General features: G+C 39.0%; 1 protein-coding gene across 6 annotated transcripts in view; it reads right to left on the reverse strand.

The window, feature by feature from the left end:
* The window catches only part of TMTC2 (transmembrane O-mannosyltransferase targeting cadherins 2), a 330,806-nt gene that overhangs the window by 141,712 nt on the left and 173,223 nt on the right, over positions 1 to 15,871 (reverse strand). Inside the window, exon 1 of one of the 6 annotated variants that reach the window (XM_067559874.1) lies at positions 11,061 to 11,226. The exons of the other annotated variants lie outside the window; for them this stretch is intronic. The gene's annotated coding sequence lies outside the window, so the exon portion shown is untranslated. Of the gene's footprint in view, positions 1 to 11,060; positions 11,227 to 15,871 lie in introns of those variants that run through there. 6 annotated transcript variants of the gene reach the window in all.

Genomic DNA, 15,871 nt, shown 5'->3' on the forward strand with positions numbered 1-15,871 from the left:
ACTCCAGACCTGGGTCTTCTCAAACAGATGGCAAAATTTTTAGCAATGTTACACACGTCATGCTCAGGGTTATCACACAGATACCTACCATAAATATTATTGACTTCAGTAGCAGTAATGCAAATTTACAATGCTTTAACAAAGATTAAGATCTGAAACTAAGATACTTTAACTTTCCATCCCACAAATTAGAAGGAACAACCAATTTTGTCCCAATAGGTAGGGTTAGTTCAGAAGAGGAAAGGTCTCCTTTTACTTCCATCAGTCATTTGACTTCTTGGACACACATAGGGCCTTTCCTCTTCATAATAATACAGACAGCGCTGGTCAGAGATTTTTAGTCTAAAACTTTTTGACCCAAACCAGATTTTTATCAACGTTTTCCAAACTATTTTCTATAGGTGATCAGAAAATTGATGCATTTTTTCTAAAATAAATAGTTTCCTCATAGAAGATTTAGCTGAAAACAAAATTCAGTTTTCCAACTAGTTCTGCCTGAGTATACAGTTCCATCAGCAACTCATCCTTCTCAATCTCCACAGAGCTTTCACCTTCTGACTGTATATTATATGTAACCCAGCAGGAGAAGATCTCTGTAATGCTTAGCAGTAAGGATTTGGATTACAGTATTCCTGAGTCCTAATCCAGTCCATCTGCCATACGTTTTGACACCCTCATAAATCCTCTAACTTTTCATACGCAGTCATTTTCATCTGGGAAAAGAAAATGAACACTGATTTAGATCAGGTTTAATGCCTCCTCTGCCTGCTATCCACAGGCATTTTATTGTTTTTGATTGCAGAAACCCTTTTCACCCCTTTACCAAAACCAAATGCATGCTTTGTAGAAACACTCACTTCTTTTCTTCCCTGACAGATATAACTCTCATCCATGCCCTGAATATTTTCATCTTCATTTCTACAACCTCTTGTTATTTTGCCTTACTGACACTTGCATTGCTCCCCTCCAGATCATCCAAATAGTTATGGTTAAAAAAGACCTTCCTAGCCCCTTTATCCAATCACACCACTTACCCTTGGAATCTCTCCAATGGCTTCTCTCTTCTCCAGCCTATCAAATTTAAGCTTTCTGCCTTCACTTTGAAGGATCTACAGAAATCCATTCTTATACTTGCTTGTCCTTGTTTCTTAGTTTATGGTGCTCTCTCTCTCCCACTCACTAATGATATTCGACTTAATTCCCCAATTTATTCCCTTTTCCCTTGATTATCTCTGCACTTTTTTTATGCCACTTCCTATGCATAGAACGAACTCCCTACTTTGATCTTCCTGGAAACTCTTCTGTGACATCCAAAATGAATGAATCAACGATATTCATTTCTTGTCTTTATCTTTCTAAATTTAACAGGAACAGCAGATTGGCAGAACCACCAAGAGGTGTGCTTTCCGAAATTGAACAGTCACGTGATTGCATTATTAGAATACGCACCTTTTCTTGCCCCATACCTTCCCACACTTCACCCATACACATTTCTAACATCAAAAATTTCAAATGCAGGTGCTTTGAAGGAGGAGCCACATTTTTCAATGTCTCAGGTGAAATGCACATTTCTGGTCATTATAAAAATAATACGGTTTCTCAGCTGGTATAAATCAGTATTGCTCCGTTAAAGTCAGTGGTGCGATGCTGATTTGCACCAGCTAAAGCTATAGTTTTATTTTATACACACACACATTCACTGATAATCTTCTTCATTATATAAACAACAACAATATTAACAAACAACAGTCTGGCACTGCAATATTGCAGGGGCTAGTACATGAGACACAAAAAGCTTAACTAACTAGAAACATTATTGAAAGCGATAATGCAAGCGTGGAGCTGCAAAAAGCTAACAGCTTAAGCGATTAAATGGAGATTAGATATTTGAAATTATTCCAAGTTTAAATAATCAAAAATAATGTTATTGGCATGGCATGTACAAGAATTAAATTTCAGAAAAACATAACTATGTGGCCTGGCTCAGCCCAGGACTTCAGCAACCTTTGCAGGCCTATTTCAAGGTTCAAAGTTAACCAAGGGTGAATTCCAGTGGCACAAATTTTCTACAGCGCAGCTATGCCAGGAGGCCCACCAGGAACCAGCACAAATAGTGAACAGTGTTAGTCAGATAGTCAGCATACTTTAGCAATATCCTCTCAGCAGCTTGGCAGCAGCTCTGCTATGGAATCCCTGACATAAATTAAAGCAATTTGCTGTATCACTGGCCTGCTCTCCTTAAATATGAATGCACGCTTGGTCACAGGGTCAGGTTGATGCAGAGAAGTGTAATTTACACCTCCCTGTGCCATGTTCCAGAAATCTGATCCATGGTTTTTAACTTGACAACCTGCTTTACATCACAGAACAGATATGTTTATACAGTAAAGGGTAAAGACAAAAAGCCACTGACAACTTATTGAGAGCCACATCACCTGAACGGATGAATATGTATTTATCTTCAACAAAAGAGTTTGTTCTATTCCACTGTACAGTGAATACATGGGGATACAATATGGAGGCAAGACACAATCTTCCAGTTCCCGCTGTAATTACATCATCCAAAAAACCTTTACTGTCAAGAACTATTATGCCAAATTTGACATGTGTTTTATACACTGATAAAACAATAGTGCACTGCTAAGGAAAATGAAAGCCAAGAAGAATGTTTTATATTCAGTGGAAGAAATATGTAAATTCCATAAGACATTAAAAAACTTCAAGGAAACAGTTTGCAATGAACTAATATAAATGAATTTTATGAGCAGAAATGTCATTTAAACCCAAATTAAACCTCTGGTTAGGACCAAGCCATTTTAACAGTCCACTACTGGGAAAGTCATCAATATCAAGTTCTGTGCATTGTATAAATAGCAAGTTCACTCTAGGATTGATAGAAGAAGGTATCCAGATGTAACAGAAATGCAATCAGCTGAAGTACCTATCAGTCATCATTATAGGCAGCATTAGCTTGTACACCTACAAAAAACATATTTCTGAAACGAAGAGTGACATTTTATAGTGCGTGTATGGGGTTTTCAGCTGACCTTTAAGAGCCAGGTCTGTACCTTTAAGACAAACAATGAGAGTGTGGAGAGAAAAGAGGCAGAAAAGAATCTCTCATCCTAAAGTTCAGATTCTTACTATTCCTAACATAAAGGACACTTATCTTAAGGAGCAGCTCAAGAGGAGCAGGTGGTCATGCTCCTCTCAATCTGCTGCTCACAAACAGGGAAGCACTGGTAGGGGAAGTGGAAGTGGGTGGTAACCTGGACAGCAGTGACCATGAGATGGTAGAGTTCAGGATCCTGACAGACAGACAGACAGACAGACAGAACAGCAGGATACGGACCGTGGACTTCAGAAAAAGCAGCCTTGCACAAGTCCATGGGGAGGATGCAATGCATCCAAGGGTACTGAAGGAATTGGCTATTGTGATTGCAGAGCCATTGGCCATTATCACTGAAAACTTATGGCAATTTGGGGGAGGTCCCAGATGACTGGAAAAAGGCAAAGAGTGCCCATCTTCAAAAAAAGGAAGGATGAGAATCTGGGGAACTACAGGCCAGTCAGCCTTACCTCAGTCCCCGGAAAAATCATGGAGCAGGTCCTCAATGAATCCATTTTGAGGCACATGGAAGAGAGGAAGGTGCTCAGGAACAGTCAGCATGGATTCATCAAGGGCAAGTCAAGTCTGACCAACCTGATTGCCTTCTATGATGAGATGACTGAGTCTGTGTATGTGAGGAAAGCAGTGGACGTGATATACCTTGACTTTAGTAAAGCTATTGATACAGTCTCCCACAGTATTTTTATCAGCAAGTTAAAGAAGAACGGGTTGGATGAATACACTATAAGATGGATAGAAAGCTGGCTAGATCATCGGGCTCAATAGGTAGTGATCAACAGGTCGATGTCTAATTGGCAGTCAGTAACAAGCACAGTGCCCCAGGGGTCAGTGTTGTGGCCAGTTTTGTTCAACATCTTCATTAAATGATCTGGAGGATGGGGTCGATTGCACCCTTAGCAAGTTTGCAGGTGACACTAAGGTGGGTGGAGTGGTAGATACGCTAGAGGGCAAGGATAGGATACAGAGTGACTTAGATAAATTAGATAATGGGGCCAAAAGAAATCTGATGAGGTTCAACAAGGACAAGTGCAGAGTCCTGCACTTAGGACAGAAGAATCCCATGTCCCGCCACAGACTGGGGACCGACTGGCTAGGCAGCTGTTCTGCAGAAAAGGACCTGGAGGTTATAGTGGACAAGAAGCTGGATATGAGTCAACAGCGTGCACTTATTGCCAAGAAGGCTAATGGCAAATTAGGCTGCATTAGTAGGAGCACTGCCAGCAGATCGAGGGAAGTGATTATTCCCCTCTATTCGGCACTGGTGAAGCCACATTTGGAGTACTGTGTCCAGTTTTGGGCCCTCCACTACAGAAAGAATGTGGACAAATTGGAGAAAATGCAGCGGAGGGCAATGAAAATCATTAGGGGGCTTGAGCACATGATTTATGAGGAGAGGCTGAGGGAACTAGGCTTGTTTAGTCTGCAGAAGAGAAGAAATGAAGGGGGATTTGATAGCAGCCTTTAACTAGCAGAATGGCGGTTCCAGGGAGAACAGAGCTAGGCTGTTCTCGGTGGTAGTAGATGACAGAACTAAAAACAATGGTCTCAAGTTGCAGTGTGGGAGGTCTAAGTTAGATATTAGGAAAACGTTTTTCACTAGGAGAGTGGTGAAGCACCGGAAATGGTTACCTAAGGAGGTGGTGGAATCTCCATCCTTAGAGGTTTTTAAAGTGCGGCTTGACAAAGCCCTGGCTGAGATGGTTTAGTTGGGATTGGTCCTGCTTTGAGCAGGGGGTTGGACTAGATCACATCCTGAAGCCCCTTCCAACCCTAATCTTCTATGATTCTAGTTTATTTCTACCCTCGCAGCACCTTGTCACCCTTCCAGAAAGGTAAACTTACACACCTACACATCCCAATCTCAATATATCACCAGGACTCAGAAATGACAAAAGCCAGTTATCCCAGGAAGATCTTCATGTTATAAAGCAAGGGTTTCCCAAATTCATGTTGTTAGTTATGGTTTAACTTGGAAAAGATATTAATAATTGATCTTGGTATATGAAGCTCTTTATTTTCACATCAGCTAGCTGGCAAGATAAGAAAAAATAGATTATAACTGTTAAGTATCTCAGAACACTTCATATGACATGCTAAAAAGAAATATGTTATGACTGGCTTGTAGAAAATATAAACTCTCCTTAAATTAGGCAAGTCTAGAGCATATGAAAACAGCATTTGGCACATTACTGGACTATTGTAATGACATAAACCAGTACCTGTGGAAGTAGGAGCAAATTTCTTATTATCACACAACCAAGGAAGTTGCTGGCCACTCACCCAACAGGTATTTATAGTGCTCATTGCAAGTAAGTAAAGCCTAATAATTGACTGATATGACCTAGATGTGATCTCTGAAAGCTTTTGATTGGCCCATGTTACAATGTCACATTTCTTCATATGGTGGGAACCAAAGAGAGCTAGTGGCATCATAACAATCAGTAAGTCTCAGGAGCAAGTCTCTAGATCTGTCGTTTACAAACAAATGAGGAATTACACTCCTAAAAGTCAGAAGTCACTCCCTATAACAGATTAAAAATAATTCAGAAAGAATGTGCAAATAAGCAGTACATGATCTCCAGTACTGATGGAACCTGGATTTCTAAATTCACTATGAGGAAGTCCTACCATAACTCCCAAGTCAAAAACTAATGTTCTGAAACACAACTAGAAGCCTACTTGTCATCCATCCCAGTCATACCTATGGAGTAGACACCTTTGTAGCTAATCGGATAACTATATAAAGAATTGCAGTAAAATGCTGGTGATATATGTTTGGAATTTCAAATGTACCAGATTGAAGAGAGCAGCAGATAAATATTCAAAGCTTATGGTAAAAAGGGAAAGGGTGTTCTTCGGAAACCTTGTCCAGCAGTGCTGTGAATCTCAGACAAGAAGAACTAGGGAATTAACATTTTAATAACAGGATTTCATTTGCTCCACTTTTTTGTTATATCAAGTCATTTCTTATGGAATCAGCAATACTCAAAGACTAATTTGAAAGAGAGAGGACTTGCTATGTCCTATGCTAATTTCTGTGTTTTTATTCATTCTCCATTTATTGTACTAAATTGGAAATTGCAATGAAAACCTATTAGAAAAAGAATGGAAAGAACAAATTAGACATTTCTCAGCAAATATCATTTGCCAGCTACACAAATAATGAATGCTTGACAACCCTACAAAGGAATGCTGCAAAGGTATACTACAGTAAAAGACCATAAAACATAAAAATGTTTACCCACCACTGAAAACACTTAAGAAACTTGAGCAGCAAGTTAAGAAAAATGAGAGATTCCACACCAGGTGGTCAAATTTACTTTCGCCTTTTTACACATGAAGCATAAATGCTACAAGATTCCTTTCAACTTACCTCTAATATAGTTAATTTTCCTATCAGGCTAATACAGAACTGAATGCTTCTAAAAAAACATGAAATGGGTTGTTGGGGTCTGATCCACAACCTAAGTTAGTGGCAAAGCTCCTACTGATTTCAGTAATGCAGTATTGGAACAGGAAATGGTGAGCAAAGAATATGGATGGCGAGACTTATTCCATTTCATGGTATTATAGTTGGCATGGGGACTCATTCTTCTTCATTAAACTAATGTGAGGAAATCAAGCAGTTAGCAATCTCTTGCGCACCAATGGCAAGTTACTTCTAAAGCAAACTATTAGAAGCTGAAGTACCTAAAGAGTTCAATTACTGGAACTGCAAGGGGTATACTGGAGCCCCTAACCCATTACACTAACAGCTACTTGAATGCCAGCTTTCACAGTAATCTTGTTTAGCTTAACATAAGAGGTTTAACACTTCCCACCAAGCAATGTGCTGTGGTCAAATTAGTTTAGCTGTGAAACAATCCAGCCTTTATGAAGGAAATGTGAAGAAAGTATTCTTTTAGAGAAAATAAAGTTTTGTTTTGTTTTTTAATCTTCAGTTCCATTATCCAAATAGTTTTCTCCACACTTGGAAGGGGGGAAAAAAAATCTAACGGAGGGAGAAATTAAATAAAAAGAATAATTGAGAGTAATTGAAAAGAGTAATTGAATTTGGAAAAAGAGAGATTCGTCTCTATCTCCCCTTAGCAGGTCTATTGCATTGCAAATGTGTTTCCAGCATCAATGAAGTAAACTGCAACATTCTGTGTGGCTTTGGTGCAACAAACCAGCCATTATGAAATACATTCCAGTCTCATTAAGGAGTCGAGCTTGAGAACTCAGCATTTTGGAAACATAAAGAGACAATTTATAATGAAACTTCAGTCAGTGGGAAGGCTGAGGTATGGCAGTCTCCTCTCCAAGTTATCATCATAGAAAGCTGTTTAATGAGTGTGGGATGTCTTATGGAGCTCCAAAAAGACAGGACTTAGAAAAAGGATATATTATATTAATTATATTATATTATACAGACACCCTTACTACTAAGTAAAAACATCTACAACAAAAATCCTTGAATTCCCATTAAAGTGTTCCTAATGCGGGCTTTTTGTTTGTTTATTTTTAATAGGTGCTTTCTGATATAAAACACAGATTGGTACAGACTAGCAGGTTTACATAATTAATCAGAACAAAGCAAATGAGCTGGGTTGCCCATGTTCAGGCACTGCAAAATATAAACAAAGCAAACTGTGCTCTGAGGCAGGATGGTGACTGGCAAAGGGGCAATGACACAGCACTGGGAAGTAATATTACTCCACAGGTAAAATACGAAGTCCCATACCAACAAACTCCACCCTCTGAATATTCCCATCAACTTCTTGCTCTTTTTACGACATAATAGTAATGGCGTAGATGTCATAGACACCCATGGGACAGGGCACTTATTTGTATCACATGCTGGAAATACAGCTCATGATTTCTAGTTTTTTTATTTCTAAAGTTGCTTTGCTAATGATGGGTGGAAGGGGTGACCAAGGTGTGGTGTCGGACTCTGCAGTGTCACAACAGGTCTACCTTCACTAGCTTCTAAGTTACACAGTATTCCTCAATTGGTAAATTCAGAATACATCGCCTTGATGTCTACAGGTATGTCTACATTGGGGGAAAAAACCTATGCCTGGCCCAAGTCAGCTGACTCAGGCTCACAGGACCCAGGCTCTGGGGCTGAAAAATTGCTGTGGAGACATTTGGGCTCAGGCTCGAGCCTGAACTCTGAGACCCTGAGAGGCTGGAGGGTCCCAAAGCGTGGGCTCCAGCCCAAGCATCTACACAGCAACGTTTTAGCCCTGCAGCACAAGTCCCACAAGCCCAAGTCAGCTGACCCAGGCCACCAGCAGGCATGCCTCAGGGCGTGTGGATGTAACCTACTTTCCTGCTATCAACTGTACTAATGTACATACACATCCCTTCTTCCCCACCAAAATCAAGGTGACAATAATGTATATTTAAATATTAATAGATTTATAATGTTCAAGGCTAGAAGGAATCATTATGATAGTCTACCCTGATCTCCTGTATAACACAGGCCATAAAACTTCCCCAAAATAATTCGAACAGCATATCTTTTAGAAAAACATCCATTCTTTATTTAAAAATTCAGTGATGGAGAATCCACCATGACCCTTGGTAAGTTGTTAATTACTCTCAGCGTTAAATATTTATGCCTTATTTCCATTCTGAATTTGTCTAGCTTCAACTTCCAGCCATTGGATCATGTTAAACCTTTCTCCGATAGATTGAAAAGTCCATTATTAATTTTTTTCCCTATTTTGTTTGCCTTAAATTACACTGTAACCTCTTTGGGGCAAGGACTGTGTCTTCTTTTACATCTGTACACCTTCTAGGAAAATAGAGCCATGATTCTATGTGGGGTCTCCAGGTATTACTTAAATATAAATAGTACATGATGATTATCATTCCAAAACTTTATTCCTTAAAACAGCTAAGCAGCAACTCTCGTTAAAGCAGGGTTGTAGCATTTCCTTGACAATTTCAACTAGTAATCTTTCAAAGCATGATCAATGCTAACGAAGCAAACAGTTTGGAATGTTAATCACCAGCCACTTCATTTGCCAGCATATTCTTAAGCAAGATGATGGAGAAGCCTTATAGTTCTTAATTGGGGGAAAAAAGGAAAACCTGGAGAGGATGGTTCCAAGTTCATGAGAATAGCCAAAGCAATTTTAGCTGATAGAGAATGGTAGGTCACAGCTGCCTGCTAGGATATAGAAAGGCCTCTTCTAGTTGTCATCAGGAACTACAGTTAGTTTTCAGGTGATAATAGTGTGCGGATTAGAAAGGAGTGTATTAGTAGAGATGGGCTAAATATTGGGATTGTTTTTCAATTGAACTCCAAATTTGCCCCCATTTTAGCATTTTGTGCTTCCACCAAAACCCTTGTATTAGAGAAATTTTCCACATGTGTTTTGTAAATGGACAGCTCAGTGCAACAGAAATCAGTCTACTTGCAAGATTTCAGGTTGGCAATTTGCTATTTTATTTAACTGTACCACAAGAGAGTTTGAGGGAGGTAGGAGACTCCCACTGACTCAAACAGAAAATAAAGGAGAGGTGGCACTTGAGTGACTCCATCCCATAATACCCTGGGTAACCCAGTTAATCCTATCATGACTATTTACTACCACACACAGAAAGGTCAGATATAAGCTTGGAATTCTCCCTCTCTTGATATCAGTAAGAATTTCAAAGAAGCTTCTTTGCTGTAGTGAAGGGAGGCGTTAGGGAGGGAAGGCTCAGCAGGGAAGTGGATAATATGGAATAAGAGGAAAAGGAGGACAAAAAACAGAACTACAGGAAGCAGGAGACACTGGGACACAAGAACGTTGTAGAGGGATGAGAGAAAAGAAGAGGATAAAATTGTTCTTATCTCCCTCCCACTCCTATGGAGAAGAAAATTGAATAGGAAGAGAAAAAAAAATTGAGCAGTTAAAAAAATATCAATGGTAATAAAGAAAAAGAAGAGATCAAATAATCTGAGTAAGAGAATGAAAACCAGGAAGGCAACTTTTATGGTTTGAGATTTGATTTGATTTTTTAGTTCCAGCATTTTAATGCTTTCTTATACAGACATCCCACATACACAATGGCTGCCAACAATTTTAGTTTGGCTAGGACTACCCTTCTTTTACACTGGACCCAACAATCTCAACCCCTTACTGCCAGCCAGCCTGCTCCTTCAGCTCGGAGTGGAATGCCCCAATTGAACATGAGAAGAACACTACACAGGTTCTAGGAACATTGGTTCTAGGGCATTCAAGCAGTGGTCAGTCCCAATACAGGGGGTGGGAGAGCGTATGTGTGGAGTGGGTGAGGAAAGGCAGGGAAAGACAGAACCAAGAGTGGGAAGGGGTGGATTTGGGACAATACTTAAAGGATCGTTTTTCAAAGAAGCCAAGGGACTGAGAGTCCCTAAGCCTCTATCCACCAGACAGGGGAGTGCCTATTTTGCTGAATTTCAGGAGATGTTGTTGTTCTGCCCTTCGCCTTTCCCTCCCTAAGAAGAATATAACTAAGAATTCACTGAAATGCACACAGTACCTTCTGACAGCTGGAAACCTCCATGCTCACAGACTCTTAAGGGTAACTGAAGAAACAGGCCTTTAAATCATCCTGCAACTGTGTTAACTATGCACATCCCCAGAGGGGCGTTGAAATTAATGCAATCTGCATTTATTTCCATTTAAAGAGGAGTATTTCCCACATAGTCAGTTCTAAACACTTTTTAATTAATTTATTTATTTATTTGCAGTAGTTGTAGGCTCCACAAAGACATGACCTAATAGCTGTGACATTGTAGTATGGAGCAAGTTGATGCCTCACAATAGAACAAGAACCAGTCAGACATGACTTTGGGAGAGCAATGAGAGCAACAAAGACAAAACAAAAGGGGGATACAACAGGCTTTAAATCACTTATGCCCCTCTTAATTTTGCCATTCAAGAAATTCAGCACCTCTCTCTTCACTTACCTAATTTACAAAAAAGATTCAGGTAACCTTTGAAACAAATATTCTTTTATTATGCACTTGACAGATCGTCTAAGTCTTGGTGTATAAAATTTGGTTCATGAGGCAAGCATTGATTTAGAACTCCATGTAGCTGTAGCTCATCATGTCCTATTCCAGGAACAGAAGAAGTTTTTGAAATAGTTAAAAGTTATACGAGGATTCAAAAAATACTAATAAAAAAAATAAAAGGTGGGAATGAGACTGCTAAATTTGCCAACAGTCAGCCTGAAGGGAGATAATCTTCTCTTCCAGTCATTAAAAATTCCAGCATTCACTATTCATTCACTCACACAGCAGGAAATCCCAGACAGCAAAATGTAAAGGGCCAAGAGAGCTCTCTGCACCAGTATTTGTGCCTCTCTTCCAGCTATTTTAGATACTTATAAAAATTAATATTACTAGGTATTTATTCTGGACTCTTCTTCTGTCTTTTATTTTGATTTCTAGAAAAAACATTAAGTGCCAAAGGCTCTATGTACCTTTCATGTGTATTAAAAATACACGCACAAAAGTAAAACACAGCAATTTCCCGAAACCAGAAGTGAGAATAAAAAGGACTTCTGCTCTAGCCACCGATCCCAGCCTACAATACACCTGCAATACACCATCTCCCAAATTAATCTCGCTCCTCCCATGCAAAAAAAAAAAAAAAAAATCTTCAGTGCATGTTGCCTAGCCCAGACTAGTTGGGCTGTTTTCAGTTCAATATGAGTCAGACTCCATAAACCTCATGAAACTAGCTTAAAATTCAAGAGAATTTTAAAATACGTTATGTTCTTTTTATTAGCCTTCTGGGTTTTGAGTCTTTAAGGTTAACATTTTCAAACTTTTCTCTGTAACCACAAGGGCTCAACATTTACTTTTTATTTTAAATGAAAGCTTGACTTCCTCACAACCACAAGACACCAGGAATTGGGGCTTTAAGAAGAACAGGAAGTATTATGAGAATTGTGGTAAAATTCTGAGAGTTAGCAACACCATTGTGAACTGTGTAAAGGAGGAGAGAAAAAAGAGTGAGTGAATTCAAAGTTGTAGGCCCCTCACAGAAAGTGTCCTTCCAGTAACTCACTCTGTATTCAGGCAAGAGGGCTCCAGGTCAAGCACAGATGCAACAGACAAGAAAAAAGGCAATCTCTCAGAAGATCAGGTCCTGATCCATTTCAGATTTTATACGTCAGAAATGACCCCTTAAACACCACCCAGAAACCTAAAAGGAGACAATGCAGGTCACAGAATACTGATGCTCCGTGTTCACAGTAAGAAACTCAACTAGGTGACTGCGCCACCACTTTTTGCACTAATTTCATTTTCCAAGTGGATTTAAGGTATGGCCCCACATCTAGCATATTACAGTGGTCTAATCTCAAAGTTAAAGATATAAATCATGATAGCAAAAACTCCGTGTGAAAGTTTATCATCTCTTAAAAGCCTAGGATGGTCCAAGGGTATGGCCAAATTGAGAAGACTTCTGACTCCATGATGGGAAAGCAAGAATTAAAAGACAGATCAGAAACAGCTGAGGCTTGTTAGGTTCCCTGTAATCCAAGATAGAGTAGTTTTTAAACAGTACTGGAACCAGTTCAGCTGTCCAATTGACAGGTATGTTTGGACAGTGTGTAAAGAGATTTGGATTGGTTCGGTTTCCCTTCCAGGACAAGGAGGAGGGCTTCCGTAAGTTTTTTGTTTTAAATTTCCTTCTGGGATAAGAACATGACAACTAAATCCCATCCATTCTCTTCCAACCATATTTTTAAACTAAGGAGAACCTGATAATACAAATGACAATTGTTTGTGAAATCCTGGAAGCATTAAAGGATTAGCTCTGAAAACACAGTGGTTATGCTGTTGGATGACAATGTCAGCAACAGCCACATGAGGCGGGAAGTGCATCTGAGAAGACATTTTGGTCAGCTTGGATGACAGCAGATTAATGTCTGGTGCCTGAGAATTCAAGGATTCTGCAAAGAATAGGGTTCTTGCTTGGTTGAGCATTTTTTTATGTGGAGGTGGCAGGAGAAGGTTTGGGCTTTGCTTTTTAATACTATAATTTGCTCATATTTGATCCTGCAGCAACTTATGAGCAGTGTCCTTACTCTAACTCCCCAGTGCAGTGACGCACTTATTAACAAGAACAGGAACCCAGGCTGGAACATCTAATGTTATTACTGATGCTGCAGCTAGTGTCACTGGTAGCATTTATTAAATGTTTTGCAATATGATATGTTTCTCTGTTATCCCACCATTCTTTTTTGTGAAGAGTATGGGTCAAAAATCAGTTTGCTAAGCACGCTGTCCCACTACAGCTGTCCCATGGAACTGTGGGTCACAGACTCAATTACAGTCAGTGAGAGGAGAAAGGAGTGCCTTTTATTTTGATATCAAAATTATGGCGTTTTAGTATTAAAAAATAAAAAATCTCAAACCAATTAATGACTTATGACAGTTCCAGCATTATTTATTTATCCCATTTCATTATCCTCTGATACCACAATTGGTTGATTTGGAGAGGCTTGAATCATCAGAAACATCCGTTTAAAAAAGTAGTGCATGCTGATGAATTGTTTGTATACAGTTAGAAAAGAGAAGTGTTTGTATATGGTTAGAAAAGAGAAACATTTCACAGATTCTTTATTCCTAGCTAACTTCTAGCTAACAAGGATTGTTCTTGAAATAACAGTTTCTTTAAAAAAGCAACACAAGTGTGTTCCAGTGCCATCTAGCTAACTCTCAAGGTAACTCGCATCATCACACAGAGATCCTGTTTTCATGCAAATATCACTTCTTTAACAAAAACGAAAAGTAGTATACACTAGAGTTTCTAATAGTTGCCTGTGGCATATCAACAGCTTTTTGGCAACATCACGTATTGGCTAATATAAGATTTAAAATGTATTAAGGTGCTTTTGAAGTATTTGAGCTTGTCCTCTTCAGTTATACTCGATTTAATATGTTTCAGAGAGGAATGTCAAACATATAACCTGCAAGCTCTTTCTGGTCTGAGTGAGTTTTTTATCTGGCCTGAGCCATTTCACTGAATGGTTTAAGTACTGGCCTTTAAAGTAACACATACTGATTATCACTTCGTAGCTATTCAGTTCAGTTCTATTGTGCAGTGTCACTTATTAAAGGGAAAGGGCTGGGAGGAGAGGAAAGGAGAAAAGGAAGAGAAGAAGGGGATAGTGTTCCAGTTTGTTAAAAAAATAAATAAAGGAAGGATTATTGATTTCAGGAGACAAGGAGCCTGCACAAGTAGGTGAAGAAAAGTGTGTTTATTTATATATATATATATATATATATATATATATATATATAATTTGGTGGGGGGGGTGTGCAGAAGATGCCAGGCAGCATTCTATAAATCATCTTTCAAAAAAATCTTTTTTCCCCTCCTGCAGTCCAATCAGCTGATTGTGACTAAGTTAATACTATACAAAAATCTAACAGTCTCTCATTCTGAACTTAGCTATAGAATGTAAAACAACCTGATGCTCTAAACCTTTTCTCCTAGACAAAGTAGATGGTAGTAAAAATGGTTTCCCTTGACTCAGCAATATGCTTTTATAAACTTTGCTACCTGTTTCAACAATATAATGATGTTGTTTTAAAACCTTCAGCCTTGAAAGCTTACCATTTAAACCTCCTTACAATGTACTTGTATCTTGGATACTCAGCAAACGCATGTCAAGCCATACCGCTTATACTCCCAAGAGTAACATTTCTTTAAATATATATATCTGACACCAGGCATGTCGTGTCTATAAACAATCTACATTTTGATATTATTTAGATTGTGGGACCACTCAAAATATGCTAGGTGTTCTCAAAAACAGAAGATGACACTCCCTAACACAAAGAGCTTGCCAGCTGAAATGAAAATATACAGATGAAGGGTATGGCTATGGACAGATGAAGGAAAAGGATACAATATACAAGTGAAGCCATCATTGAGGATAGGCACGCCTTGCACGAGTCACAAATTTACTCAATAAAAAATTCTCACAACAAAGTTGAACACAAACTCTCCTGTCCTATCGTCCCCTCCACTATTCAATCCCATTGTCTTCCCCCACAGTAATTCCCAGCTTCAACTTCACCATCTTTATGCCCCTTATTGCTAACGCAAAACCATTCCCCTTCATGTAAATGAATTTACTCATAAGATAAATGAGAAAAATATGTGTAAGTGGTTTAGTCTGCAAGTTTCTTGTAAGCATCTAAGGAGGAATTTAAATGAGGAGAGGGAAGTGGCTTTGTAGAACAGTTCAGGATGGGTGTTCCACATGCAAGAAGTGGCATTGATCAAAGTACAAAAATCATTTTTGGAAAAGTGGGATGCTGAGATTAGCACCACTGGCAGAGTAAGGGTGATGTTTTAAGATAAGTGAAAACAGGTAAGGAGGGGCAGAGTTATACAGAGCCTTCAAGACAATGACAAGAATAATGAGCCAGTGGATGGATTCCAAGGGCTGTTAGTGTGATGCAGTGGGATGATGATCTTGATGGCCGTGTACTGAATAGACTGGAGAAAAACTCTGTGGGTGTTGGAAGACATTGATGAGGGCATCTCAGTCACCAGGATGGAATAAGGTGGCCTGGAAAGCATCAAAGCAATAGATGAATGTGCTGCTAAAATAATTATCTAAAGTGTTATTTCTAAGCAAGTATTCTACAGACTACATGATAAATTACACAGCATTCCTTCTGCATCCATAAAGTTGTTGTCACTTTGGTAACAGTTGACATCTTCAGTAATTGTTGACTTTTTATTTTCT

This window comes from Emydura macquarii, unplaced genomic scaffold (genome assembly GCF_026122565.2).
Source record: "Emydura macquarii macquarii isolate MOO-44397 ecotype Brisbane River unplaced genomic scaffold, CSIRO-AGI_Emac_v2 contig_2205, whole genome shotgun sequence".
Classification (NCBI taxonomy): Eukaryota; Metazoa; Chordata; order Testudines; family Chelidae; genus Emydura; species Emydura macquarii.